Below are 27,854 nucleotides of genomic sequence, written 5' to 3'. Positions count from 1 at the left end.
ATCTCTAGACTGAAAAATCCCTCTCTAGACTGAAAGTTCCTTATAGGCAAGGAAAATGTGTCTACCAACTCTGTTGCGGTGTACTATCCCAAGCACTTAATACACTGCTCTACACATGGTAAGTGCTCGATTCAGATCCCTCTCAGCCCTACTGATGTAAAGCCACACAATTAATCAATGGTATCTACTGAGCACTTATTGTGTGCAGAGCACAGAACTAAGCAAATGAGCACTGTGCTGAGCATTTGAGCAGCTCGAGTGTTGTTATGGTTTGCATGGATGTGTCTGACAACCTTTCTTATCCACTCGCCCATGCTATGCTCCTTTACTATTCTTGAGCTGGTTTGGTGCTTGATTCCAAACATTATAAATTTGAAACTGACAGATCAAAGTAAGAAGAAAACATTAAAGGATAAAAGAAGAACCTAGAATAGAGGTGAGGGTCTGGAAAAGGGAATCGAAATGCCTATAAAGGGAGATTTGGGGACGCTTGGTATTTGCAGGTCAGATTCAGTGAAACCGACTGAATTCCCTCAGGTCAGAGTCAATGAAACCAATTTAGTTGCCTCTGTCCAATAGAACCCTCGGTGCAGAATTCAAAGACCAGCATTCCCTGGTTGGATTTCTGCTGTTTGGGAGTGTTCTTAAGTGCTTCAGAGAGAGCACTAGAGTTAACGGATCCAATCCCTGCTCTCGAGGAGCTTGCAATATAACAGGGGGGAGCAACACTAAAATTAGTTACCGAGAGGAGAAAATAGTACGTTATAAGGTGCTATGTAGGAGGAGGGAGGAAGGCAACCAAATGGATAGAAAGCCCCAAAAGTTTGGTCTGAGGTCCCCAGAAGGACTATGAAATGCCTTCCCATTTCATCAGGAACTTATTAGTTTTTAAAGAGAGAAACCACTATGAAGTGAGACATTATCACTTTTGCATTCATTATTTTATTACATCGTATTCAAGTGTAGGTAGAAGTCTTTATTCTCTTATCTAGAATGCCAAACTAATGTTCTCATCCTAAAAAGAAGAGTATTAAAGGTTCTCAGAAAATTCTTCAAAGGGCCTCTCCATGGTTAATAGTTTAATTGGCCTATAAATATCAAAGGATTCCATACGTCATGTAGAAAAATTCCAAATTTTCTCTAGAAAATGTACATTCTTTCTCTAGAAGGATTCAGACAAGCTAGATAGGCCATTTCCCAAGTAGCAGCTCTCTCTTTCCCTTATCCTAGCACCTTTAGCTTGACTCTAACTGGACTTACATACAAGATGATGAAACAGGGGAACCGACAGTGAAGGGAAACTGAAACATCTGCATTCCTGGAGATCTTTAAGGAGAGAATAAACTACCACCTGATGGGGACAGTCACCTGTCTGGAGGCAGGAGATTAGACATGACAACCTCTGGAGGCACCAGCCAACCCTGAGGACCTCTGATTCTAGGCTACTCTAAGTTCACGGCTCTCCCTAGTCACCTTTATCCCGGATGCTCTTTTCTAAGGCTAACGTTCATATTTGTTTTCACATTCCTCTCTAGTGGATTCTAAAATCCAAATCACTGCAGTAATTCATTCTATATTGTTCTTTTGCTTAGCAGCAACACGTGTACAGTAGCAATGTTCACTCTTCTGGGGGATAATGGCATTTTTGGAGATTTTACTGTAGTCATTACTCTTGCTTCTTTATTAAGAGACTTGACTTTAATCTTCTGCTTTAGCTGTGTGGTTTATCTTATGAATATTAATATACAACCCATAGGGGTCTATCTTGTGAATATGAATTAGAGTAGTCTTTTTTACAGTGAAAAAACGGAAAGCCATTTTCTGGTGGGAGCATCTTTCAGTGGTGCACTGGCCCTAATTTAATCAGCACAGGAGTCATCATGTATGCCACCAGCTCTCTGGGCCCTGAAGTCATTGAAATGATTCAAGCTTGTTTAATAAAGTAATTTCAATTATACTAGGAGTTGAGTCAGAAAATGTCAACTGTGCAAAGACTGTGCTGCCCGGAATGAACAACGGATTCACCGAAGACCTGGAAAGGACACGCCTGAGTTGGGAAGAGTGGGAAAGTATCTGTGGACTGGAGGCCCAGAGAGCCTGGGTTTGAAGCTAGAATGGACAGGAGCAAGAATGGATGTCTGTACAGAAGAATCCTGTAGCAACGAGCTGAAAGGATCATGTGCTTGTATTTGCTGAGCTTCTGTGCAGGACACAGTGAGAATGCAATACACAGAGTAGACATGATCCCTGCCCTAGAGGAACTACCAGTCTACTGTGGGCTTAGCACTCTATTAGTACAATAGTTCATAGTACAGTAGAGTGAGCAGACATTATCCCTGCCCTCATTGAGCTTCCAGTCTAGTGAATAGGCATTAAGGAACTCCAGTGCCCCTCTAAACATTGCATTAATAATGGAAATCAGGTCACGGCCACCACAGTGGCAGGGCAGGAGTTGAACAACAAGACAAGGGCCCCACCATTTGGGGCCATTGGAACCACAGGGTACCAGGGAATAATAGACTTTGATCAGTAATAGTAATTACGTTATTTATTCCATGCTTACTATGGTTCAAGCCCTGTTTTAAACATTGGCGTAGGTACAAGATAATCTGCAGATTGGACAAAGTCCCTGCCCCATGCCCCAAGAAGGGGGGAGGGCAGGTATCTTATCCCCATTTTACAGGTGGGGAAACCAAGTCCCAGAGAAGATAGGTGACTTACCCAAGGTCACACAGCAGGCCATGGGCAGGTCTGGACTTATAACCCATGTCTCCCTACTCCTAGTCCCGGGTTCTTTCCACTAAATCTCTCTCCCTTCCTGGATCCTTTTTATTTTCAGGAACCTTTCCTTTTACCTCTCTCTCTCTGTTGGAATCTGAGGTAGCAGTGGTATGCGTGCCCTTTCTTTATAGTGACAATTGGCAGTCCTAAGTGGTGCAAAAAGACATTTTCTAGCATTTATCACACAAAGGAAAGGGGCTTTCTTTTCCCCAATTGTTCAAGAAACTCCAGATTCTGCTAATTTCCTCTTTCCATTCATCTTCAAGAACCTCCATACCCAAGACAAATGGGATTTAGTACAGCGAGCTTTTGATACCACAAAGAACAGGACTATTTTAAGAAATACATTCATCAATTCCCAACAAGTAAGAGGATGAGAGCCCTCTGGAGTTCCACGGTGACTTTCATAAGTGGATCTCAAAGTGCTTTACAAACATTAATTAACGAAGCCTCCTGACCTCAGAGCACAAACTGAGGATCAGTGCGGGGCAGAGCCCGAACAGGGAGAAGAATGCCACCCAACAAAAGTTATAAACAAGAATAGGGAGGTGCTTAAGGACCTTATTGAGTTCAGGAAGATGAGGCTGCTTTTGCATCAATCAGTCTATCAATTGTATTTATTGAGCACTCACTGTATGCAGAGCACTGTAGTAAACCCTTGGGAGAGAACAATATGACAGAGTTGATAGACACATTCCCTGCTCGGGAGCGATGGTTGGTAGCCAGGGACTCGCTGATTGGCCAGGGTTTTAACCCTCTGTGCCAGGGGCCATCAGGGCCTGGCTCTGGAGCGGATCAGTAGTCAGTTCAAGGGGTGGGGTGGCTCAGTGGCCACTGAGGCTTAGGTCCCAGGAACACAAAACAGCACAGCTGGGCACTCCATTTGGCCATCACTGCCCCGGGTAGGTGGCCGTGGAATAACCAGCCATCTGGGGAAGCAATGTAGCCTAATGGAAAGAGCCTGAGTCTGGGAGTCTGAAGACCTGGGTTCTGAAGACCCAGGTTCTAATCCCAGCTATGCTGCCTGCTGGGTCACCTTGGATAAGTCACTTCTCTTCTCTGTATATCTCAGTTTCCTCATCTGTAAAATGGAGATTCAGTACCTGTTCTCCCTCCTACTAAGACTTTGAGCCCCATGTATCTTAATTTGTGTGACTACCCCAACATTTAGTGCAGTATTTGGCTCATAGTAAGCTTTTTACAAATACAATTAATCATTACCTAGATCCCTTCTAGACTGTAAGCCCATTAACAATAATAATAATAATAATGTTGGTATTTGTTAAGCACTCTGTGCCAAACACTGTTAGAAGGGCTGGGGTAGGTACAAGGTAATCAGGTTGTCCCATGTAGGACTCACAGTCTTCATCCCCATTTTACAGATGAGGCACAGAGAAGTTAAGTGACTTGCCCAAGGTCACACAGCTGACAAGTGGCAGATCTGGGATTAGAACCCATGACCTCTGACTCCCAAACCTGTGCTCTTTCCACTAAGCCATACTGCTTCTCTGTGAGGAGAGTGCATGACTATCAACTCTGTTGTATTAATAATGTTGGTATTTGTTAAGCGCTTACTATGTGCCGAGCACTGTTCTAAGCGCTGGGGTAGACATAGGGGAATCAGGTTGTCCCACGTGGGGCTCACAGTCTTAATCCCCATTTTACAGATGAGGGAACTGAGGCACAGAGAAGTTAAGTGACTTGCCCACAGTCACACAGCCGACAAGTGGCAGAGCTGGGATTCGAACTCATGAGCCCTGACTCCAAAGTCCGTGCTCTTTCCACTGAGCCACGCTGCTTCTCCTGTACTCTCCCAGAAGCTTAGTACGGTGCTCTTCACACAAATAAGCAATGAGAAGTAATATGGTTTTTTGAACAGAGTCCAGGCTTGGGAGTCAGAAGGACCTGGGTTCTAATCCTCTTTTTGCCACATGTCTGCTATGTTACCTTGGGCAAATCATTTCACTTCTCTGTGCCTCGGTTACCTCATCAGGAAAATGGGGATTAATACTGTGAGCCCCATGTGGGACGTGGACTGTGTCCAATCTAATTAGCTCGTATCTACCTCAGTGCTTAATGAATCAATCAGTGGTATTTATCAAGCACTTAGGTAGCGCAGAACACTGTACTAAGCATTGGGTGAGTACAATACAACAGAATTTACATGTTCCCTGCCCATAACGAGCTTAATATGGTGCCTGGCACAGAGTAAGCACTTAAAAAAAATACCATTAAAAAGCACCCTGACAGAGATCCATATCAAAGGAAGAGCATCTAAGAGGTGAGAAGTGGAATAGGAAGAAGTTGAATTAAAACTTGGTTGCACTGAAGAGACAAAAAAGGGTGATCCCATGGAGCCTTGTAAAAGTCACATGCAAACGAAGGATTGTGGGCTCCTGGGGACATCGGTGGAAGGAGAAATCCTGGAGTTGTGTGTGGCATAGGAAGAGGGGCAGCTGCTTAAGAGACGGAGGCATCCTGGCTAGGGGAACTGTTGTCTTTTTGTTTCCTGCATTCAAGTGGAAGCTCCTCTACAGCAGGAAACATGTCTCTTGCCCCTGTTGTACTCTCCCAAGTATCATTTTAATTAGTATTTATCAAATGCTCATTATGCACTATGATAGACACAGGTGAATGCTTTCCATAGAATCAGGAGTCTGAAATTGGGATCTTAAGAAAATTGCTTGACCTCTCCCCAGGCCCCTGAAAACCCAGGAGCAAGAAGCAGTCAGTGGCTGGATTGGCACTCAGTTTATTTACCTGTACTGGGTCACTAGTTACAACAGGACATCAGGCACAGGGGGGATGTTTGCTAAGGCCAGCGGATGGTATTGGGTCATTAAGTCTTAGGCAGTTGCTTTTCCAGGCCACAGTAAGAGTACAGGTTTCTCTATTAGGGGATTATGTGAAATTGCTCTACACATATAAAGCACTCAGTAAATATCATTGATGACTAATTGCTGACCTATTTGTGTGGACATGACACAAATGATGGGCTGGTTGTCCATCGGAAGTCGGCCCAACTATTTGCGGGCTGGCTAACTAAATTGAAACAAAATGGTCCACCGCAGGCCCAACATGCTGCAATGACCTCTGAGATTTTCGTAGCCAAAAGTCTGCCACAGAGCACCGCTTCACGTTGCCATTGTCTTGCACCTCCAAGGGATGAGTCATCTGGATCAGAACTGCCCCTGGAGCCCCCGACTCCTTCAGGCTGGAGTTGTTCAGGGACAGACATAGCTCCTGGTTCAAAGAGAAATCTTTGGAGCCGGTCACAGCCTCTGGTAGCATTGCCCTGGCTATCTCCAAGGTAAAGGAAGTGAGCTCCCTGGGATAGAGAGAGAAGACAATCAAAACTTTATTCTTTCCATCTGGGGTGAAACGTTTGATTTCCAACACCTGCCCTGCCTTCAGGAACTCACTCTCAGTTGAGACGCTGAAGCTGGTGAGAGAAGTGGAGAGGAAGAAGAAACTGTATTTATGTGGATTTAGTGCTTTCTTATCCCCAATGGTAATTTGCTCTTGTTATTTAATCATCCAGCAGAAAATTATTTAGTCATCCAGCAGAGAACTTAGGAAGAAATGGAAGAAAGATACATCTTTGAATGCTGACTGCACATTGAAGACTCAGGTACACACAAGGCTATCACTGGATGTGACACAGTATTGATGCAGGGTGGGGGGCTTTGTCCCTTTCTAAGCCACCAAACTGGTTTGTTTCCATTTTCTGAGAAGGAATTGAGTGGGAGAGGCTATTAACTCTCCCATCCTTTGTCACTCTCATGAGGAAGTTACATTTGAAAATGGCAAACTCTGTTCGTGACTGTGCTTTGGCAACGTTTGATCCGTTGAAGGAGGCTCAGTTTTCAGAAACCAACTCAGGCGAGTCTCAAGTTGAGTTCCTGAATTGACATCCAATTTAGCAGTGGGGAACCTACAGTTGAGAAAGCTTTGATCGGTGTGCTCTGGGGGTTTGAATGTGGCTGGAAGGGTCTGAAATTAGAGAGTTGGGACTGATGATGGGTTTTTCAGATGAAAATCCAGACATAGTTCTGCAAACCAATGGCCTGGCGGACAATCCATTGGCATTAACAAGACTGCTCAAAGACTATGGTCCAGACTCATTTCTGGGGAACTCCAGGTTAGAGTTCATATTCTTTTCTAATATTCAGAAGGGATATCATGTTGCCTTATTCCTAGGGGTCTGAACTCTATCCTTCGGTCGATGGCAAATATAATTTGTACTCTGCTCCAATTATGACTTTGGCATTACCTCAAAGCAAAATTCTTAAAACTACTCTGTCCATTTCAGTACGAAGACACTTTTAAAAAAAAAAAAGGGGTAGATGGATGAGTGGTAAGAGATCTGACATAGATCACAAACATTTGGGTTTTGTGATCAGACTAGGAGGTGATTCACTCCTCTGACTTCTCAGCCAGGTGTTTCATATGTTTATTTCTCACCAGGAACAATCTTGAGAGGAGCTGGGGAGGGGGAACCCAGTTTGGATAAAAGGTGTCATAGTGGCTGTGGAAGCCACTGGAGATGACGGGATGCATGCCGTGCCTTTGGGAGAAGAAATGAGGCCTGTTTTTAGTCCAGACAAGCCTCGACTCCTTCAGGCTGATTGCAGGGCCTGGGAGGATAAAAGCCATCTCCATCAGGGAAGGCCATGACTGTGCAACAGACAAAACGTTTTGGAAGGGGAAATGTGCAGTGTGTGTTCTCTTTGCTCTGGAGTTGGCGGGTGACTTGAAAATCTATACGTAAGGTGGAAGGTAGTGTATTTGGCCTCACTGGGAGGCTAGTGCTTGGCTTGCTGAACACTTGTCAGAGGGACATGAAGTCCCTGCATGTTCCCAGAATTGACCTTCTCCATCTTGGTCTGCCTACCAGGGTTGGGCTTGTTCCCCACCATGGGAGACTCAGAGGAGAGAGAGGTTCAGTGTCATGTCCATCTTGGGACAAAAACAGTCTGTTCCAGCTCTCAAGAGCATTAGGGTTTGGGCCTCATGTCCCATGGAATCAATTGATCAGTGGTATTTATTGAGCTGTCACTGTGTGCAGAGCACTGTACTAAGTGCTTGGAAAAGTAAAGTGCAACAGAGTTGGTAGACATGTTTCCTGCCCACAGTGGGCTTAGTTATTATAGATAATAATGTTGACATTTGTTCAGTGCTTACTATGTGCCGAGCACTGTTCTAAGCACTGGGATAGATACAAGGTTATCAGGTTGTCCCACTTGAGGCTCACAGTCTTAATCCCCATTTTATAGATGAGGTAACTGAGGCACAGGGAAGTTAAGTGACTTGCCCAAGTCACACAGCTAACAAGCAGAGGTGGAGTGAGCTTGCAGTCTCGTAAAGAAACCAAAGAGGGGTGAGAAAGGAATTGTTCGGGTCCTGATAGTGGTGGCTCATAAATGCTCTATCTGTGGCTAACCTAGTGAGTGTCTGCTGCATGCAGAGCACAGGGTGCCAGAGAACCATCAGAGAGGAGAGGGTGACTGCTGACCTCCAGGTGTGGAGAGAGGACAAAGTCCATTATGAGTCCAGACTTAAGGATTCGAAGGGGCGGCTGTGACTTCTTGACCAGTCTAGGAGTTCCATTTTCCCAGCAGGTGCTGCACACAGCCTCTCAGCCAGTCATGAAGAAAGACCCTGAGAGGAACAGAAAAGCTGGGGAGAGGGCTAGGGACTGGGTAAACCCAGAACACCTTGCCTGGTCTCCTTAGGTGTGTGCAGTGTAACAGTGGAAGTTGTCCAGAGAGTCTTCTCCCCCATGACCGTCCTGCCATTGCCTCTTGCCCAGCCTCTCTGGGCAGCTTCAGCCTGAGACCACCCCCAACAGTTGCTCAGGTAGCCATCGTCACTTCCTTCCTACCTGACATGCCTCAACTGCCCTCTCCTTAGAAAGGGGCAGAGAGACCTTTAAGGCCCAGCCACCATCATCTCTGTTAAGGGCCTGCTGCTCCCCTGTTAGCCCTGTCTCCACTGGTGGCCACCTCCCCTGCTCACTATCCAAAGGTGAGCCTGATGGGCAGGGGGTGAAGGGGCAGAGCTCCCCACTGACCCTCATCTGGCATGCCCAGTCACCCTCTGTCTTTGCAGCCATCGTTTTCCCCCACCCAGTCCAGGATGGTCATTTCTGCTTCCAAAGCCTGGGTGACACTAGTATCTACTGAACAGCTACTTGGAGCCCAGCTTGTACTGAGTTCTGGGAACAAATGCACAGGGACAATTGGACATGGTCTCTGACTCTCCTCCTTCACTTGTTTTTAATCACATTGCCTTTCACTGATAGACTCAGGTCATTTTTCCTTATATCAGCATCTTCCCTGCTAAAAACCTGGATCTTACAACTCAATCTCAATGTCCTCTTAATTCCACTTTGGGTCATTTTTCTTTTACTTTGTTATAAAAGAACAGAGCCCAGGTTCTATTTTGGTTTAAGAAAAATGGAGAACCCTATCTCTCTGGCAAGTGGAAAGTAGCTTTTATAACAAAATAATTACCTCATTAAAGTGCTCAATTGAATCCGTTACCACAAGCCCAATTAAATCAAGCAGCCAAGAGGGATATATTATACCTGATAAGAATGAGAGTTGGGGAATGGACCTGCAAAAGAGCATGAAGATCACCCTTTAGGTTAAAATTAGTAACAAGAGATTGCAAACTCCCCAGTTAAGTTTGTTGTAAACTCCTGTGAGTCTTCTAAGACTATTGTAACTAACCTACAAGTGTGTTTATTGAGCACCTACTATGCTCAGAGCACTTTAATAAGTAATAATTGTGGAATTTAAGGGCTTACTATGTGCCAGGCACTGTTCTAAGCTCTAGGGTAGGTACAAACTAATCAGGTTGGACACAGTCCTTGTCCCACATAGGGCTCACAGTCTTAATCCCCATTTACAAAAGAGACAACTGAGGCCCAGTGAAGTGAAGGTCTCACAGAAGGCAAGTGGTGGAGCTGGGATTGGAACTCAGATCCTTCTGATTCCCAGGACTGTGCTCTATTCACTAGGCCACACTGCTACTCTAAATGCTTGGGAGAGTACAATAGAGTAAGAAGACATGATCCCTGCCTTTAAGGAATTTATAATCCATCCGGTGGGAAAAGGCACAAAATATTTTACAGAAAGGAGAGAAAGGAAAAGTCCTCTAGATGTAAGTTCTCTGTGGGTGAGGAATGTGTCTACCAATTTTCTTGTATTGTTTTCTCGCTCTAGTGTTTAGTACAGTGCTCTGAACACAGTGAGTTCTCTGAACACAGTGAGCACTCAGTAAATACCATTGAATATGTGTGTAAGTAGTAGGACATGTAAATTGATCTGTACAGAAGCGTTTTAGGTAGGTGTGATTGCATAAGAGTGTAGCCAACACAAATGCTGAAGAGTTAGTAACAGCATGACCCAGTGGATTAGAGCCCAGGCTGGGAGTCAGAAGGAACTGGGTTTTAATCCCAGCTCCACCACTTGTCTGCTGTATATCCTTGGGCAAGCCACTTAACTTCTATGTGACTCAGTTCCCTTATCTATAAAATGGGCATTTGTACAGTGTCCAACCTAATTAGCTTGTTTCTACCCTAGTACTTAGAACAGTGCCTGGCACAGAGTAAGCACTTAACAAATGCCCTGGGGAGAGGGAAAAAGAGGGAAATAACCTGGGGAGAGGGAGGAACAATTAGGTAAGGCTTTCTGGGGGAAACATGAGATTGCATTCTCCCAAATTCTTATCACAGCGTTTGCACTCAGTAAATACTGCCAGCACGTAAGGATGTCAAACTCCCACAGCTACTATGGGAGCACAGAGGGGCTTGTTGCTTTGTTAGAAAAATCTTGGGCTTAGGTAAATAAGGAAGCGTGTTAATACCTGGTTGACTCCCAACAAATATAGGAGCTTGTCCTCTATGGGTCTTCCATTCATCACAACTGAAAGAGAAGGCTAAATTTAGAGAAAGATAACAGTCTCAGACTGAGAAGGGGCCCACACTTCCCAGAGTGTGATGGGATATCTCCATTTTCTTGCTGAATGGGAAGATGGAGAGTTGCTTCATTAATTTCTCCACTTTAAAGGAAGAGGGGATGGCAAGGGGCTAAGCCATGTACAGGACTATCAGGCTCCTGATTCCCTCCGCTCCTCTTCTCATCAAGCAGCGGCACCAAGGGCTAGCGACTCAGTGGGTGTAAGGTCACACAGTGAGGAGGGAGATGGGGGAAGCAGAGAAAAAGGGGGAGTTCTCTGTTCATCTTTGAAAATCATATCCCAATCTTTTACATCATCCTTTTGGGAAATCTTAGCCCCTTCCCTGAGAAATGGTCCCCAGATACCTCAGAAAGAACAGGGTAGGAAAAAGTAGTATTTGTGCTTAACTCTTTGCAGAGCACCATACTAAGCACTTGGGAGAGTCCTTTAGATGGGAGACACAATCCCTGCCCTCAGGTAATTTACAGTCTAGGGGGAGGTGGAGACAGACACTAAAATAAATTACAGAAAGGGGAAACAATAGTTTAACGATATGGATATTTTACACACACTTTCTTCTTACCATCCTTGTTTTTCCTCTTTCTGTTTCCTGGAATTAATCCATCGATGGCATTTGTTGAGTGCTTACTATAACATGGCTCAGTGAAAAGAACACGGGCTTAGGAGTCAGAGGTCATGGGTTCTAATCCCGGCTCCGCCACCTGTCAGCTTTGTGACTTTGGGCAAGTCACTTGACTTCTCAGTGCCTCAGTTACCTCATCTGTAAAATGGAGATTAAGACTGTGAGCCTCACGTGGGACAAAATTGTTACCCTGTATCTACCCCAGCACTTAAAACAGTGCCCGGCACATAGTAAGTGCTTAACAAATACCAACATTATTATTATTACTATGTCAGAGCACTGTACTAAGCACTTGGGAGAGTAACTGTCCCCCATTAGCTTATAAATTCCTCAAGGACAGGAAATGTGAGTCTTGCTTCTATCATACTTTTCAAGAGCTTAATTCAGTGCTTGGTGCTCAGTCAGTACCACTGAGTTCCCAGGTGCTGTACAGAATTTCACTGGAGTCATTCTGAAGATGTCACCAGAACAGAGAGAAGGAAAACAGTCGCATGCGGTATAAGAACTGCCCAAATAAGACATCTGTTAAGTGGAATAGTAAGTTCTAAAGACTCCTAAAGTTAAGGAATGGCTCCATCTTATCGTTTTGGAGAATATCACAGCTCTCAAAAGGCTGACTCAGACAGCAGAAATCATCTCCTGTTCCCAGTGAAAGTTGCCAAGGGTCTTTCTGCAACAAAGGAATGTTTCAGCTGTTCATTTCTCTACTCTTGTGTTCTGTCACTATTCGTTTTCTGGGGAAATGTGTATTAGAATCGAACAATGGTATTTATTGAGCGCATACTGTGTGCAGAGCACCGTATTAAGTGCTTGGGGAAAGAACAATTCAATAGAGGTGGTAGGCACAATGCCCAAGTTACTGCCTGAGAAAATTTGGGATTTATTGGAATAGAGCGGGGGCCTAGTCCGTCATCTGGGTTCACACTCCTTAGAAATCAGTAAGCGCTCACCAGTCGAGCCGTCCACAACACGTTGGAAGCTGGAGGAGGAGACTGGGCCAATTCAGAAGTAGCTAAACTTGTGGTGAATGTGTCATGGTGACTGCCTGGTTATTTATTGTTCCACCCTGCCCTGAAATCATTTGTGCATAATATAGTGAAAGGGGCATATCTCTGTTCTGCTTCAAAATGTAGCCGTTTCAAATGGTTGGTACACATTTTATTTAATGGTGAACTTTCCCCAAAGGGCTGAGCAGAGAATATGTGTTCATCGAGAAATATTTCAGAGGAGAAACAGAGCTGGAAGGAAGGTGTGTGAGGGGCAGTGGTGAGGGCTAAAGGGAGCCAAAGAGTCACGTTTAGGAGCATTTTGAAACACAGTAAGCTTGTTGTGGACAGGGAATAAATCTACCACCTCTGTTCTGTTGTACTCTCCCAAGTGCTTAGTACACCAGTGTTCTGCACACAATGCGTGCTCAGTAAATATGATTGAGATGTGAAAACTGCAGTAGGCAGTCGTTATGAGGTTTATCGAGGCCAGAGTGGTACTAACCGGCTGCTCCCGAGCTTCTACCCCATCCAGCCAACAAGTCAAGTTTTGTTTTTAACTTGGCTGCTCTCTGGGGCTCACCCCTTCTGCCACCTTCTATCCCGGGCCTCGCTCTCTGAGGCTTATCCCCCACCCCCATCCCCACTAGCCACTCTCACACCCCTGGCATTATCCAAAGAGCATGAACCTGACACCTGTGACACACGTGGAAGAGCTGAATAAGGGAATATAAACACCCAGAGGCCAGGAAACTTTTTTGTATTTCCCAAGTTCTTAATTGGTGCTTATTAACTATTATTACTAAAATAATATTGCTGCTAATATTATTACTCTTTGAATCAGAGTAACCTATTGGAAAGGGCACAGATCTGGAAGTCAGAGGACCTGAGTTCTAATCCCAGATCTGCCACTTGCCTGTTAGGTGACCTTGGGCAAGTCACTCCACTTCTTTCTACCTCAGTTTCTTCATCTGTAAAATGGGAACTAATGCCTATTCCCTCCCACTTAGACTGTGAGCCCTATGTGCGACAGGGACTCTGTCCCATGTGATGATCTTGTATCTTTTCCACAGTCTAGTAAGCACTTAGCGCATGGTAATTACTTAGCAAATACTATTGTTTTGATTAATCAATTATAATTGAAAACTACTACTTTTACTACTGCTACTAGGAAATACATGTCTTGCTTCTGATGTCCTCTATCAAATGTGCAGTGTAATATTTTTCACTCAGGCATTCGGTGAACACCATTCATTCATTCAATAGTATTTATTGAGCGCTTACTATGTGCAGAGCACTGTACTAAGCGCTTGGAATGAACAAACACCACTGATTGAGCTATAGACGTCAGCACCTAGCACTAGTATTTCCTCTGTGCAGAGCACCAAACTAAGCACTCAGGAGAGTGCAGTAGAGTTCTTGGTGTGATCCCTACCCAAGGAGTTTCCAGTCCTACAGGACACTAGAATAACTTTGAGACAGGAGGAAGCAGTGGAGGGTAAGATACAAATACCATCATTATTATACATACGTAAATGCAACAGAGGAGTGTGAGAGTCCAGGTGCTTAGGTGAAAGGGAAACACTGAAGTGGGAGAAAAGGGATTATAGAGAGGGGAGATGAGGGAATGTCCCCTGGAGGAGAGGTTTCTGAGCCATTACCAGATCAAAGACCTATCCAAGTCAGGTGGCTAAAGAGGGACTGAGAGGATTTCAAGCCCAGCAGAAGGCAGCTTGGTCCAGCATCCAGACCCTAAAATGGGAAGGGAAGATGGGCCGTCTCCCCGGCCCTGTTCTGCAACCTGAGAGAAAGTAGGCCCCTGTAGCCACCCTCTAAAGCGGAGCAGAATGGAATTAATTTTCAACTGCTCTAGCCCCCAGATTTTCCCCCATCCTCCAATTCCCCCTCACCCCCCACCCCACCCCCAGAGGCTGACCTCTCCCTCCCCACCAAGAGGAGCCTGGCTGAGGTCCTGTGAGATCCGAACCACTCCAAGACCCGATTGACCTCATCTTCGGTCTAATCTTAACCACATTAAGCCTGTCCAACATCTATTATCAAAAGTAGAATTCAAATCTCAGCTCCACGCTTCTTTAATTTTTGATAATGAGCATTTGGTGTTCAGGAGAGGATAGCGTTGTAAATTGAGGCAGCTAATCACCCTCAGGATTAGTTTCTTTGAAGCCAGTGACAAGAGTGCCCTCTCTTCACATGTGTGCATGTGTGTGTGAGCAGGTGACCTTGAAGTAGTGCCACTGCAAATATTGCTGATGGTTTTAATTTCCTAGATTATATTTCTCCTTAAGTGACTCCAAAGAATAGAAATTCCTCTCCTGAAACAACTGATGATTAAATAAAACACCTCGATCAGTTCAGCTGAGCCGATAAATCTCTTTACCCTTGACCTCCAATGCTCAACCAGCCCAACTTGGGGCTGTTTCAGGGAGAGAAAAGGAAGAGAGAAATCACTTGCGTCGTCTTACGTGAGGTTCGGCGGTTGGCCTAGAGTACGGACTGTGAAAGCCATAGGCCCCTCTTGGTTCAAAATACCAGGACTTGAGCTTTGCGACAGGCCACCCTGCAGCTTGTCTCACCAAGGTGGCCCCCGAAGGCACCCGTGAATCTTGGACGAGGAGATTCATGTGATGTCACACTGGACATGACACCGTCTACAATCAGAATAGACACAGTCCCTGTCTCTCGAGAGGTGCACGGTCTAAGGGTGAGGAGACCACGTATTTAATCTCCATTTTCCAGAGGAGGAAACTGGCACAGCTAACTTACATGACTTGCCCAAGGTCACACAACAGACAAGAGACTAAACTGGGATTAGAACCCAGGGGCCCCTTCTCACAGGCCTGGACTCTTTGCATTAGATCCACTGGTTCTTGCTGGAAGTCCCGGGTTCTAATGTCACCTCTGCCGCTGACCTGTTGTGTGATCTGATTTTCCTGAGCCTCAGTTTCCTCCTCTGAAAAATCGGGGGGAGATTCCTTCTCTCCCTACCTCTCAAACTCTGAGACCTGTGAGGGACAGGGACCATATCTGATATGACACCCTATTGCTTAGCACTGTGTGTGGCACAGAGTAAGCACTGAGTCGATATTGTTACAATGAACGAGGGGTGCGCATTGTGTGTCTGGCCAAGTCTCAACCAGTCAATACCCCACTTCCCAAGTTGCCTCAAGGGGAAGACTGCTTAGCTATGTCCTCTAGAATGTGAACTTGTTGTGGACAGGGGACACGTTATAGTGTACTCTCCCAAGTGCTTAATATAGTGCTTGGCACACAGAAAGAGCTCAATAAATCTGATTTTCTTGTCACCTCCTGTCTACAAACCCCAAGCAAGAAAAGACAGTTACAAACCACTGGCTAAGCATGATGACCACAGTTTTCCCCACCGTTAGTAGAAGTGACTGTAAGCCTTTTCAGTTTGTTCCTAGAATTTAACTGTTGTAATATTTTTTAAATTCTGGTGCCACCTCACTTCCATTGTTTTTATGACGGTGCTCGGGCACAATTAAATAATAATTTAATGTGCATAATAACTCTTTAAAAGTTTGAGCTGGGGCTTGAATGAAGATGATGAAGTTTAAGCATCTTCTTAAGATACCTGCCAGTTCAGGCTAGCAGAGGCGGCTGCTGGCTGGAGAGGCTTCCAGTCATGGACAACTTGGGCTCCTAATCTCGCCCTCCTGATTACTCCTAGGAGGAGGGAATTTTTTTTTATTAAACTTGCTTGGGATTTTCAGGCCGTGGAATACTTTGTGGATTCCTTGTGAACAGGGATCGTGTCTAACAACTCTATTGTACTTTCCCAAATGTTTAGTTCAGTGCTCTGCATACAGTAAGCATTCAAAACCTAACTCTGATTGATGGATCAGTGGAAGGACCAATGCAGTTAGGAGGAGTTGTCTACCTCCTGGGGTTTTCTAAGGATTTGCTCACTCAGCTTACATATTCATGAGGGAGACTTCCGGGCGGGGGGGGGGGGGGGGGGAACGGCTCGACTGGTGAGCGCTTACTGATTTCTAAGGAGTGTGAACCCAGATGACGGACTAGGCCCCCGCTCTATTCCAATAAATCCCAAATTTTCTCAGGCAGTAACTTGGGCATTGTGCCTACCACCTCTATTGAATTGTTCTTTCCCCAAGCACTTAATACGGTGCTCTGCACACAGTATGCGCTCAATAAATACCATTGTTCGATTCTATCCCTGGGCAGGGATAATGCAGGAAACTGCATTCTGTGAGGAGCATTACCGGGAAACCCTAACGACCTTGGAGAGGGACATCTCTGGGGGAATGCTTTCCATGGTACTTGATACATAGTACTTAAAAATACCACCCAGCCCTAAGCTTTGTTCAGTGGGATGTATTGCTTTCCTATCTGCACTCACCTAAGTTTACATCCTCTCAAGTTGCCATCTTCCTCTTTCCTTCCTCCTTCAGGCATTAACTGTTCCCAGTACTAGAGCTGACTCAGCCTCCAGTTGGCTCCTGTCAAGCTTGCGGGCCAGATTCTTCCAGCACCTGAGCTGTGTCCCAGGTATAAGTTGGACCCAGAGTTCCCCTTAGTAAAATTATTGTTTTGTTGTTCCCTACTTCTGTCATTGGGTCTGCTGAAATAGCCAAGATCATCTGGTCCCTTTAGGTGAAGAAAGGTATTGGGAGAGAGCTGACAGCCAGTATTTGCAGTGTACTGCTCACATGTGTCCTGTCCATGTGCAGTTAAAACAATATTCCTGAACTGGCCTTCATTTCTCCCAGAAAATCACTCTTGGCTTATACTTCATATGAAATGGCAGTTCAGGATCCACCCTTCCCTGAGACTGTGTGTTCCAGGGATGAGCACGAGGGGTTGGAGGAGCTTCAAGATCAGTTGGTTCCATCGGTGTCCCCCAAGGGCCACAGTTGAAGTGACCCGAGTCAGAGACCTCGAGTCACAACTGGGGCTTCCAATTCCAAAGGACAAGAGTCTATAGGGCTTAACCCCTTTATGCCCCATCCAAGAAAATAGGATGAAATCTTCTTTTTTTAAAATTTCCTGAGAGAAAAATGATCTTTTTTTTTCTCTGAAAATATCAATATTGAAAAGTCTAAAGAGGACAGAGAATAAGCCAAGTATAAACTGAATTAAACTCTGTGACCTTGAGCAATTCATTTGTTTCAGTTCTTGAAACCAGGGACACAGATCTGATCCTAGTTGGGCTGGTGAATTGCTGTGCAACTTTGAGCAGGTCGATTGAGCTCTCTGTACTCCTGCTTTGCCATTAATCAAATGAAAATTTAAAATGTTGGCCAAGATCTTGAAATGTTTTATGACTTAGCATTTTGCCTGAACAGGCAACAGATACCCATGAGAGATATTTAATCGATCAATAAAATATCTCTCATGGGTATCGGTTGCCTATGATTGTTTTCCTCAATAGTTCTTTTGTTGGCATCAACTTTTATTGACTGTTCTACATAATTAAAACCCAGAGAAATTGATTTAAAAAGACGAGTTTGGTTGTGTAATACAGCACTGCTGACACTAATGAAATTATTTAGGCCAAAATTAGACAAAGGGATGAATTAAACTCTGCAAATTACTCATGGGCTAAGAAAGGCTGATTGTTCAAGTGTAATTAAAATATACAGCTGGACTAGTAACTGCTTACAGACTAATCTGATCAATGAACATAGCAGCTATAAAAATGTAAAGCAATTTGAACAAGCTATTTTTTAAAAATGCAAATAATCAACCAACCACTCTGACTTTTCTGTTAGAAGGCCAGAGGGCAACAACTAGCAAGACAATTAAATTGTAGCTTTGACTGCATAGAATTTGACTCTTGTAATGCATTCAGAATGCTGCTTCTTCTAACAGCTCTGCCACTTAATCATCCAGCCTAATGGAAAGAAAGATTTGTTGAAGGAAGAGTTAGTCTAGGAGGGATACAGAGTGTCTCTCTAAATGCCTGCTTCTTTCCTTAATGGGCAAGAGGACTTATAGCTAGTTAGGTGGGATATTTATTGATCACTTAGTAGGTGCCAAGCATTCATGCAGGCACTTTTATTATTGTATTTAAGTGCTTACTATATGTCAAACACAGTTCTAATCACTGGGGTAGATACAAGTTAATCATAGTTGAACATAGTCCCTGTCCCACATGGAGCTCACAGTCTAAGTAGGAGGAACAACAGGTATTGAATCCCCATTTTACAGTTGAGGAAACTGAGGTATAGGGAAATGAAGCGACTTGCCCAAGGTCACAGGCAACCGACAGAGCTGGGATTAGAACACAGGTCCTCTGCCTCTGAGGCACAGGGCTCCTTCTGCTGGGCCACACTTCTCCAAACATGAAAGAGAAATGGAACATTGGGAGGAAGAGATTCTTCCCCCTGGTCAGCTGATGGAGTAGAAGAGCTGAAAGAGCACGGGCTTGGGAGTCAGATGTCATGGGTTCGATTCCTGCCTCTGCCACTTCTCAAATGTGTGACTGTGGGCAAGTCACTTAACTTCTCTAGGCCTCAGTTACCTTATCTGTAAAATGGGGATTAAGACTGTGAGCCTGATGCAGGACAACCTTATTACCCTGTATCTCCCCCAGCACTTAGAACAGTGCTCTGCACATAGTAAGCGCTTAACAAATACCAACATAATTATTATCTAGGGGTGTCAGTACTCCAGAATGGCCGAGGAAACGTGCTCCTAGCACCATCACTGCGGTAACCAAACTGCCCAGATTGTCTCTATCTGTCCCGAATTGTACTTTCCAAGCGCTTTGTACAGTGCTCTGCACACAGTATGCACTCAATAAATATGATTGAATGAATGAATGACAGAGAAAGTACCTCTGCATCCCTGGGCAGATAGACATCTCCCCCCGGGTTGGCCCCTGTCATGACTACCCAGGTTTCATAGTCGCCTTCTCCACTGGCTCAAACCACATGAACACAAACTCAAAATAGCCAATCATCATCCAAATTTTAAGAATCTCCCACACGAGCTAGATTTAAGATTGAATTCCAGGCCATTGACCCATTAAAATACCACTTGCCCATTCATAATCAAAAGGCAATACAGGATTGTTAATCATTTAGATTAAATTGCTGCACAAAGCCTATGTGACCTCTACTAAATTGTCTCTCATAAATAAAGGTCATTCATCAAGAAAAGAGAACTGAAACAAGGATCCTTTTATATTCAGATTGGAAATCGATCAGTGGTATTCACTGAGTGCTTGCTATGCTCAGCTCACTGTACTAAGTGCTTGGGAGAGCACTACAGACATCCTACAGACATGTTTCCTGGCCACAATGAGCTTACAGTGTAAAAAGGGGAAAAGACATTACTATAAATGTCAGAGACACAGAAATGGTCAAAGACAAGCCATTTTAGATTAGGAAACTGTGAGAAATTGATAAGAATGTGTTCAGTAATCAATCAATGATATTTATTAAATACTGTATGCAGAGCAGTGTATTAAGTGCTTGGGAGACTGCAACGCAATAGAGTTGGTAGACACAATCTCTGACCTCAAGGAGCTTGCAAGCTAGTGAGAAACCTGATTTCTACACTGGAACTTGAATAAATATTTTTGTTGGGATCTATCAGATTGACTAGGCAGACGCACTGCTGTAGTTGTTGTTTGATGTTGGTTAGAAGGTATCGTCACAGACTGAGGGGAAGCAAACTGCCACCTTCTATTCAGGCAATACTGATTGAGCTGCAGAAAAGGACAACTCTAGAGAAGATAACTATGTCGATCGGGGCGGAGAGAGTAATGGGTGGCCCGGTGGTGTTCCATCTGCCTTCTGAGCTGTCACGGAGGGCCGAGACCATGGGAGCGAGGACTCCCCACGGAAGGTTTAGATGTGCCCCTTTTAGGCATTTTGTGCACTGGAATCCCAACACAGGGAATGTTAAGCCAGACATGCAGCATATCATGGTGATGTCATATGCCCCATTTGTGATGTCCTGTGCCCCATTTTATGGGATTCCATCTGAGACCGCCTGGTGTCCCCGGGAAGGCTTCTGACACCTCTCCCTCATTCTGGAGCCACTGTATCCTTCTCCAGGGTCCACGCCACAGCACTCGGCAGCTGGAGGCTGGCGCTGGAAAACAAAAACACCGTACTAAAGACAACTAATGCCATATCCATTCTGGACAGGGACGGGCCAGCTGAAGGCCAAATTGGCCCCCGAGAGTTAACTGGACAACCGGCCACTCTAATCTTCACTTCATAGCCCTGATTATTCTTTTGAGTACCTATTTACTGAAAAATTGACTCTCCTGTTGATAATGTATTAACCTTATTCGATCCTTATCTATTGCTTAGAGGGAAAGATTTATGCTCCCAAAGCTATGGGTATGAGAGTTGCATAGTATGAATTTTTGCTCTTCCACTGAAAGGTGTTCTTAATTTAGAGATTTTTCAAGTCTGGTTGCCTCATTTGGCCTCTCTGAAATCTGGGATGAGTGACCCTCTGAATTCTAGCTCAAGTCAAAAAAATGAGTAACTTCTTTGTGCCATAGTTTCCTCATCTGTAAATTGTGGATAAAATATCTGTTCTCCCTCCCCATTAGATCGTGAGCCCCTGTACCTTTCTGTCTGATCTGATTGTCTGGTATCTTCCCTAGTGCTTACTTCAGTGCTTGGCACATAGTAAGAACTTCTTACTTTTTATAAGTAATAATACACAGTCTTATTTTTATTGGGGTCCAGCCAGGTCACGCCCTGTGGGTTAGTGTGCAATACATTGCGAAGTGTGAGCACAGGTTTCTCACGGGCTTGACCCACATAGATCTGCTGCAGAGTGTCGACGCTGAGCGGTTTTCAGGAGTCCCGGGGGGCCTTTCTGCTTCGCCGAATGCCCTAGGTGGTTGTTCAGCTTGAAACCCTCACCGCTGATGGCTCGGCTGGCACTAGCCAATCAATGATATTGATCGAGAGCCGACTGCGAGAACGGGGTTGTGTTAAGTACTTGGGAGAGGACAATGGAATTAGTAGACCCGACTGCTAGCTTAGAGGCTAATGGAGGAGACGGACCCTGAAATATATCACCACGTTAGAGTATAAAGCTATGGGCCAAAGTGGTAGGGGGGTGGGGGGATGAGCCCCCCAAGTAACAGAATTCTGAGACAGTGTTTAACTCGCTGTTGCCAATATAAACTCTGGGTTGTGTTTGTCCCTGGGGCAGGATGATACATCGCCTTGGTTTTCTTTAGTCTTATCAGCCTACAGAATCCAGCTGATTCGATGAAGCAGTTTGCAGTCATTAGCATACCTTTTTGGACAGTTCTTGATTGATACCAGGATGCCGCTCGATACTCCCAGTATGCAGTGCCCACTGCAGCCCTCAGACCAGCCCCCAGTCCTCGCCCAGGTGTAGGGGAGACTGGACAGAGAGCTGGAGAATTCCAGCATGGTGGCTCTTCTGACTCCAGTCACGGCCAGAAGAGACGGGCTCCTACCCCATGTCCAGTCTCTCCACTGCAGAAGGGTGAATCAGCCCAAATAAGCATTATCCCCAGCCCAACCGTGTCAGCATAACTGCAAGTGTTCTGGAATCTGTGGCTAAAAGATTTGAAGGAAAGAAGCCGAAAACATCAGCATAAACATCCTTTAGCACAATTTTTTTTGCATTAAAATGGATTTCGGGCCACCCATACATCACCCACCTCCAGCCACTTCAAACTAAAGTTGGTTCAGATCAGTGGTCCCACTGGCTAATAATGCATCGTTCCACATAGGCCAGTTAGATTTATGACACTTGGATAAGATAAATGTGTGCACCATTCATTTTTAATCTAAAAACTATAACTGGGATTTACGCAGCACTAAATATGGTTTAGAAACAACCGTGAATATAGCACCTATGCCTCACCCTAGCCTAATACCAACAGCAATTTGCTGGAGGCAATGGAAAAAGCTGGAATTTTTCATCAGGTGTTGTCATCAGTTAGATTTTAATCATAATAATAATTGTGGTATTTGCTGAGTGCTTATTATTTGCCAAGAGCTAGGGTTAGGTGCAGTACTATCAGGCCAGACACAGTCTCTTCCACATGAGACTCACATTTTGGGCGGGGGGTGGTGGGCGGCAGACAACAAGATATTGCATCCCCACTTTATGGATGAGAAAACTGAGGCCCAGAGAAGTTAAATGACTTGTCCAAGGTCACACGGCAGGCACAGGATTAGAACCCAGGTCCCCTGACTCTCAAGTCTGTGCTCTTTCCCCTAGTCCATATGGCTCCTCACTCTGGAAAGCGGCCTGATTTCCTCACTCCGGAAAGTGCCAGAAAAAGATGTAAGAAAAAATAGCTAAAGTTATTGTGCAAGCAAATGGAAGAATTCACCAAAAGTAATGGGATCTAGTAGGAAGAACACAGACCTGGGAGCCAGAGGACCTGGGTTCTAATTTCCAGCTCCACCACCTGTCTACTGTGTGACCTTGGGCAAATCATTTAGCTTCTCCATGTCTGTTACCTCATTTGTAAAATGGGGGTTATTATTAATAATAATAATAATTGTGGTACTCGTTAAGCCCTTATTCTGTGCCAGGCACTTTACTAAGTGCTGGGGTAGATACAAGATAATCAGAGTAGACACAGTCCCTGTCCCATATAGGGCTCACAGTCTTAATCCCCATTTTTCAGATGAGGTAACTGAGACTGAAAAGTGAAGTGACTTGCCCAAGGCTACACGGCAGACAAGTGGCAGAGCTGGGGTTAGAACCCAGGTCCTTCTGACTCAAAGGCCCGTGCTCCATCCACTAGGCCATGCTGACGGTGAGTCCCACGTAGGACATGTACTCTATCCACTCTGAAGGTCATAGGTCAGGGACAGGGACTGTGTCCAACCCGATTTACTTGTATCCACCCCAGCACTTAGTACAGCACCTCACACATAAAAAGGGCTTAACAAATACCATAATTATTATTCAAATCCTACTCTCTTCTACTTAGACTGTGAGACTCCATAAGGGACAAGGGAACGTGTCCAACCGAGTTATCTTCTGCCTACCCCACCTCTTAATACAGTGAGTGCTTGGTTAAAAAAATAATAACCTTTTAACGAGTATCATAATTATTAGTAGTAGTAATAGCCACCCAAGGATGCTTTCACACCAGAGGTGAAATATGCCTGGAACCAATCGATCTTCCTAACACATGCCTTTATCTGAAGTAAATTATATTTCTTTCGAGAAGCAGGCCATATCTTGCACTGCTTGAATCAAATTATGAGGCCCTGTGGATGTTGTGGTTTCAATAAAATATAATATGAAGAAATCCATTATCTACTACTAATAAGCTAACTCATTTTGTTTCCCAAGTTCCACTGTGACCTCTGGTGTGTTGTGATAGATAACTCAAATTAACTCAACCATTTTTGGTTAGCTTTCAGGCTAGTTCTGCAATCCAGGCACAGAAAATATATGTGGGTTTTTGTGTTGTTGTTTTTGTTTGTGCAGCTTAGTTAGTCATAATGACTGCTAACAATGTGTCAATATCAGTGCTGCATTTCTTTGTTTTTGTTTGGGGTGGTGTAAAGTTGTGTACACAGTCATAATGACATTGATGTTTGTCGGTATCAATACTGCATTAGCGGTCAGACTACATTGCACTTTGGGGAAAAATTCTTTGGGTCAGGTTTACACTCCTTTTGATCTAAATATTGAGAGGTGTAGAAACTTGCCAACTTTGCGGGGCCATCAATTGGCTGCATCAGCTCACCAGCTCGGGTCACTCACTACGTGATTGAGAACCAGCTCCAAACAGTGGAGTCCCTCGTTTCACTGGAACTTGGGAAGGAGAGGTTTTCCGAAGCCAGTTCAGTTCTCCCGGGGTGTCCTCTAAATGAAGGAAGATGAGTCCGTCACAAGTAGAAAGGTTGCCCAGTGGCTGATTTGCTCTCATCTGCCAGGCATCTATCCCCTCAGAACACTTGTGTACTATTTCAGCAGGTCATCATGCTCCCATTGAAAGGTGGTGGAATTTGCATAGCCATGCTGGGAGGCTGTTTCTGTCAATCAAAGCTGCCACCATCAAAGGCTCCACCTTGGTCCTCTAAAGCAAGAAGATATTTACTGCAGCAGACACCTGGAGTTTAGGTCGGGTCTGAGGTTCCATAATATTATCTGCATAAAACCCAAGAGCTGAACGTAGGTGAGCTTCATAGATGGGAGGACTAAGTTCCCTCGTGAGATTCCAATTTTCACTAGGTTTATGACTTGGATGTTATTTTGAATATAAGGGACTATTGAACTTGGGCTCATTAAAAACTTTTATCGAACTACACTATTAGATGAACAGAAAACTGGGGATTCGGTGCCAAGAGATTACCTCTTTGGTCAAGAGAAAATCGGCTATACTGTTATCTAGGTCACACCTCTTTGAAGATTAGGTTCATAAGCAAGGTTCTAACCAGGCAGGACCTTAGGGCTGCACTGGTCTGTACTGAGTTTGTTAGTCAAATCGGTCGATGGTATTTTAGTGCTTACTTTTTGGGAAGGCACAACCATGTGCCAAAACTATGATCCCTGTTGGGCAGGGCAGCAGATGTCAATCATAATGGTATATCAGGAGCAAAAACAGAGTTGTAGTGGTTAGTAACATCAGTATAGTGGAGTGAAGTGATGTTTCAATTATTCAAATGAATAATTGCGTATAAATGCTGAAGGTGGATGGCAAGAGAACAGCCTTCAGAGTCAAGAGAATGTGGGTTCCAATCCTTGTGTCTGCTGTGTGACCTAGGGCAAGCCACTTAATTTATGTGCATGTTACCTCATCTGTAAAATGGGGATTAAGACTATGAGCCCCATGTGGGATAGGAATCGTGGTCAACCTGATAACCTTATATCTAACCCAGTGCTTAACAAATACCATTATTATTATTATTATATGAGTCTCAGTCTAAATAGGAGGGAGATCAGTTGTTGAATCCCCATTTTACAGATGAGAAAACAGGCACAGATAAATGACTTCCCCAAGGCCACCCAGCAGGCAGGTGTCAAGGCCGGGATTAGAATCCAGGACCTCTGACTCCCAAACCAGTGCTCTTCCCTCTAGACTGTAAACTCCTCGTGGGCAGGAACTGTCGACCAACTTTATTGTTCTGTACTCTCCCAAGTGCCAAGTACAGTGCTCTGTACACAGCAAAAGCTCAATACATACCACTGATTGATTGCCACTAGATCATGCTGCTTACCCAAACTTGCCACACTGTTGGTCGCCAGCCATGGCATTTAGTGTCAATCGATCAATCAATGGTATTTATTGAGCAGTTACTGCCGCAGAGCACTGTACTAAGCACTTGGGACAGCAGAATATAATAGAGTTGATAGAAATGTTCCCTGCCCTCATGGAGCTGCAGAGAACCCTAGAAACCCCAAGATGGGATGGAAATGAAATTATTTAGACAAAGTCACTATTCCTCGATACCCCTCTGTCCTTTTCCCCTCCTTGCCACGTTTCTTCCCTACCCCCATCCCTCTACAGAGAAGAAAGTGACCCTTTCTGCCTGACCCTTATAATAATAACAGTAATAATAATAGTATTTAAATGCTTACTATGTGCCAAGCACTGTTCTGAGCGCTGGGGTAGATACAAAGTAATTAAGTTGTCCCATGTGGGGCTCATAGACTTACTCCCCATTTTACAGATGAGAGAACTGAGGCACAGAGAAGTGAAGTGACTTACCCAAAGTCATACAGCTGATAAGTGATGGAGGCAGGATTAGAACCCTTGACCTCTGACTCCCAAACCCGGGTTCTTTCCACTAAGCCACGCTGCTTTATCAGAAAGATGAAGCACGGCAAAGGCTCTGGCAGCCCCAGAGAGGGACAGTAAAGTTTTTATCCCCTGATAACTGACCAGTGGGGCAGAGAACCTAAAATCTATAGCTTAGCAATGTTTACTAAAATGAGATTTAACAAAAGACTATAAAATTTTAAGTGGTAGATAAAAAGGTCATACCTCATGCCTATTTTCAACTCCAAACAGCTGAGGAGACAAAAGGGCATCAGTGAAAATTCAGAGGACAGCGATTTGGAGAGGCCCAGAAGGTAACCCCGAAGGATCGGTGGCAGAAACGACTTTGTCGACCCCCACGCTGTGCCAGAAACATGAAGTCGGTGGAAAAGTAGCGAGTTGGGATACTGGGCAGATAGATGGGTTAGGGTGAAAGAGGCCAACTATGGTGTAGCGTCAGCTTGGAGCCAGGGTTCTGGAAAGAATTGAGAAACCTGAGGTCTCACCTCAGCTCTGCCACTCTCCTGCTGTGTGACTCTGGTAAATCACTTAACTTCTCTGGGCCTCGGTTTCCTATCGATAAACTGGGGAGGTGATTCCCAGTTTCCCTCTACCCCAGCATTTAGCCCAGTGCTTGGCACGTCTCTGCTCGATAAATACCTCGGTGTTTACCCTATTATTCTTCCCAACCTCCACGTCAGCACTGACATAATCCCAGCCACAGGTAGCGAGCACTTTCATGCACCTCGATCGTTTACTTTTCTGCTATTTTTTTGCACTTCTTCACAGATTTATATTTTCACTTTTACCTCCTGCTTGTAATTTACAAATTGGTAAAATAAATTCTAGTCCCAGCTCCCCGCTTGCCTGCTGCATAATCTCGGACAAGTCACTTATCTGTGCCTCGGTTTCCTTATCTCTAAAATGGGGATTAAATACCTGTTCTCCGGCTCCCTTAGACCGCGAGCCACAGTGGAACAGGAACTGTATGATCTGACACGCTGCCCCGGCACCTAACAGAGTAAACCAGTATTCTTATTAATATATTATTATTCTCTCTCCACCATGAGATTGCAAACTCCTGTTTTATACCTCCACTGCACTCTCGCCAGCACTCAGTTCAGGCTCAGCACACGGCAGGCGCCCAGTCGATGCAACTGATTGACTGGCGAGAGAGGTATGAGGATTGGGTAAGAGGAGTCAGCGGGAGCCTCTGCTGATCTAGATTAGAATAAAGGGGTGAGATGGGAGGGAGAAAACGATTCCGGGGAGTCGTCAGCCTTCCCGATGGTGTACTCTTGAATCGTTTTTAGTGGTGGTGGTTTGGGGTTTGGGGGTTTTTAAAAAATCTGAGAATGGCAGAGGGAGGCCAGCCGGGTTTTGCCCATTTGTCTGGATGAGATGATTGGAGTGGAGCAGCCCGGGGCAGCTCCGCCGGCGAACTGAGGAACGGCTTTGCGGAGCGTTTAGCGGCGCCTCCCAGCGAGGCGACCCTCCGGCTCTCCTGGAGATCAGCTGCCCGATGCTGCCACCTGCTGGCCGCTAGTGGAACTGCTCCCAGGGCGAGCCCGCAGTCTCAGCTCCCGATTCTCCCTCCCTCCCTCCCTTTCTCCCTCCCTCCCTCCCTCCCTTTCTCCCTCCCTCCCTCTCTCCCTTTCTCCCTCCCTCCCTCCCTCCCTCCCTTTCTCCCTCCCTCCCTCCCTCCCTCCCTTTCTCCCTCCCTTTCTCCCTCCCT

The 27,854-nt window shown here is 45.0% G+C and overlaps 1 long non-coding RNA gene across 1 annotated transcript; it reads right to left on the bottom strand.

Moving 5' to 3' along the window:
- Positions 1-23,326: 23,326 nt before the first annotated feature.
- On the bottom strand, positions 23,327-27,581 carry LOC114814791. The gene is made up of 3 exons (XR_003762591.1): positions 27,059-27,581; positions 26,345-26,371; positions 23,327-24,222 (listed from the first exon to the last, which is right to left on the bottom strand). It is a non-coding gene; the product is annotated as an uncharacterized LOC114814791 (long non-coding RNA).
- Positions 27,582-27,854: the final 273 nt, after the last annotated feature.

Source organism: Ornithorhynchus anatinus, chromosome 10 (assembly GCF_004115215.2).
Source record: "Ornithorhynchus anatinus isolate Pmale09 chromosome 10, mOrnAna1.pri.v4, whole genome shotgun sequence".
Classification (NCBI taxonomy): Eukaryota; Metazoa; Chordata; class Mammalia; order Monotremata; family Ornithorhynchidae; genus Ornithorhynchus; species Ornithorhynchus anatinus.
Note: the sequence above shows the minus strand (reverse complement) of the source record. Positions and strands in the feature narration are given on the sequence as shown.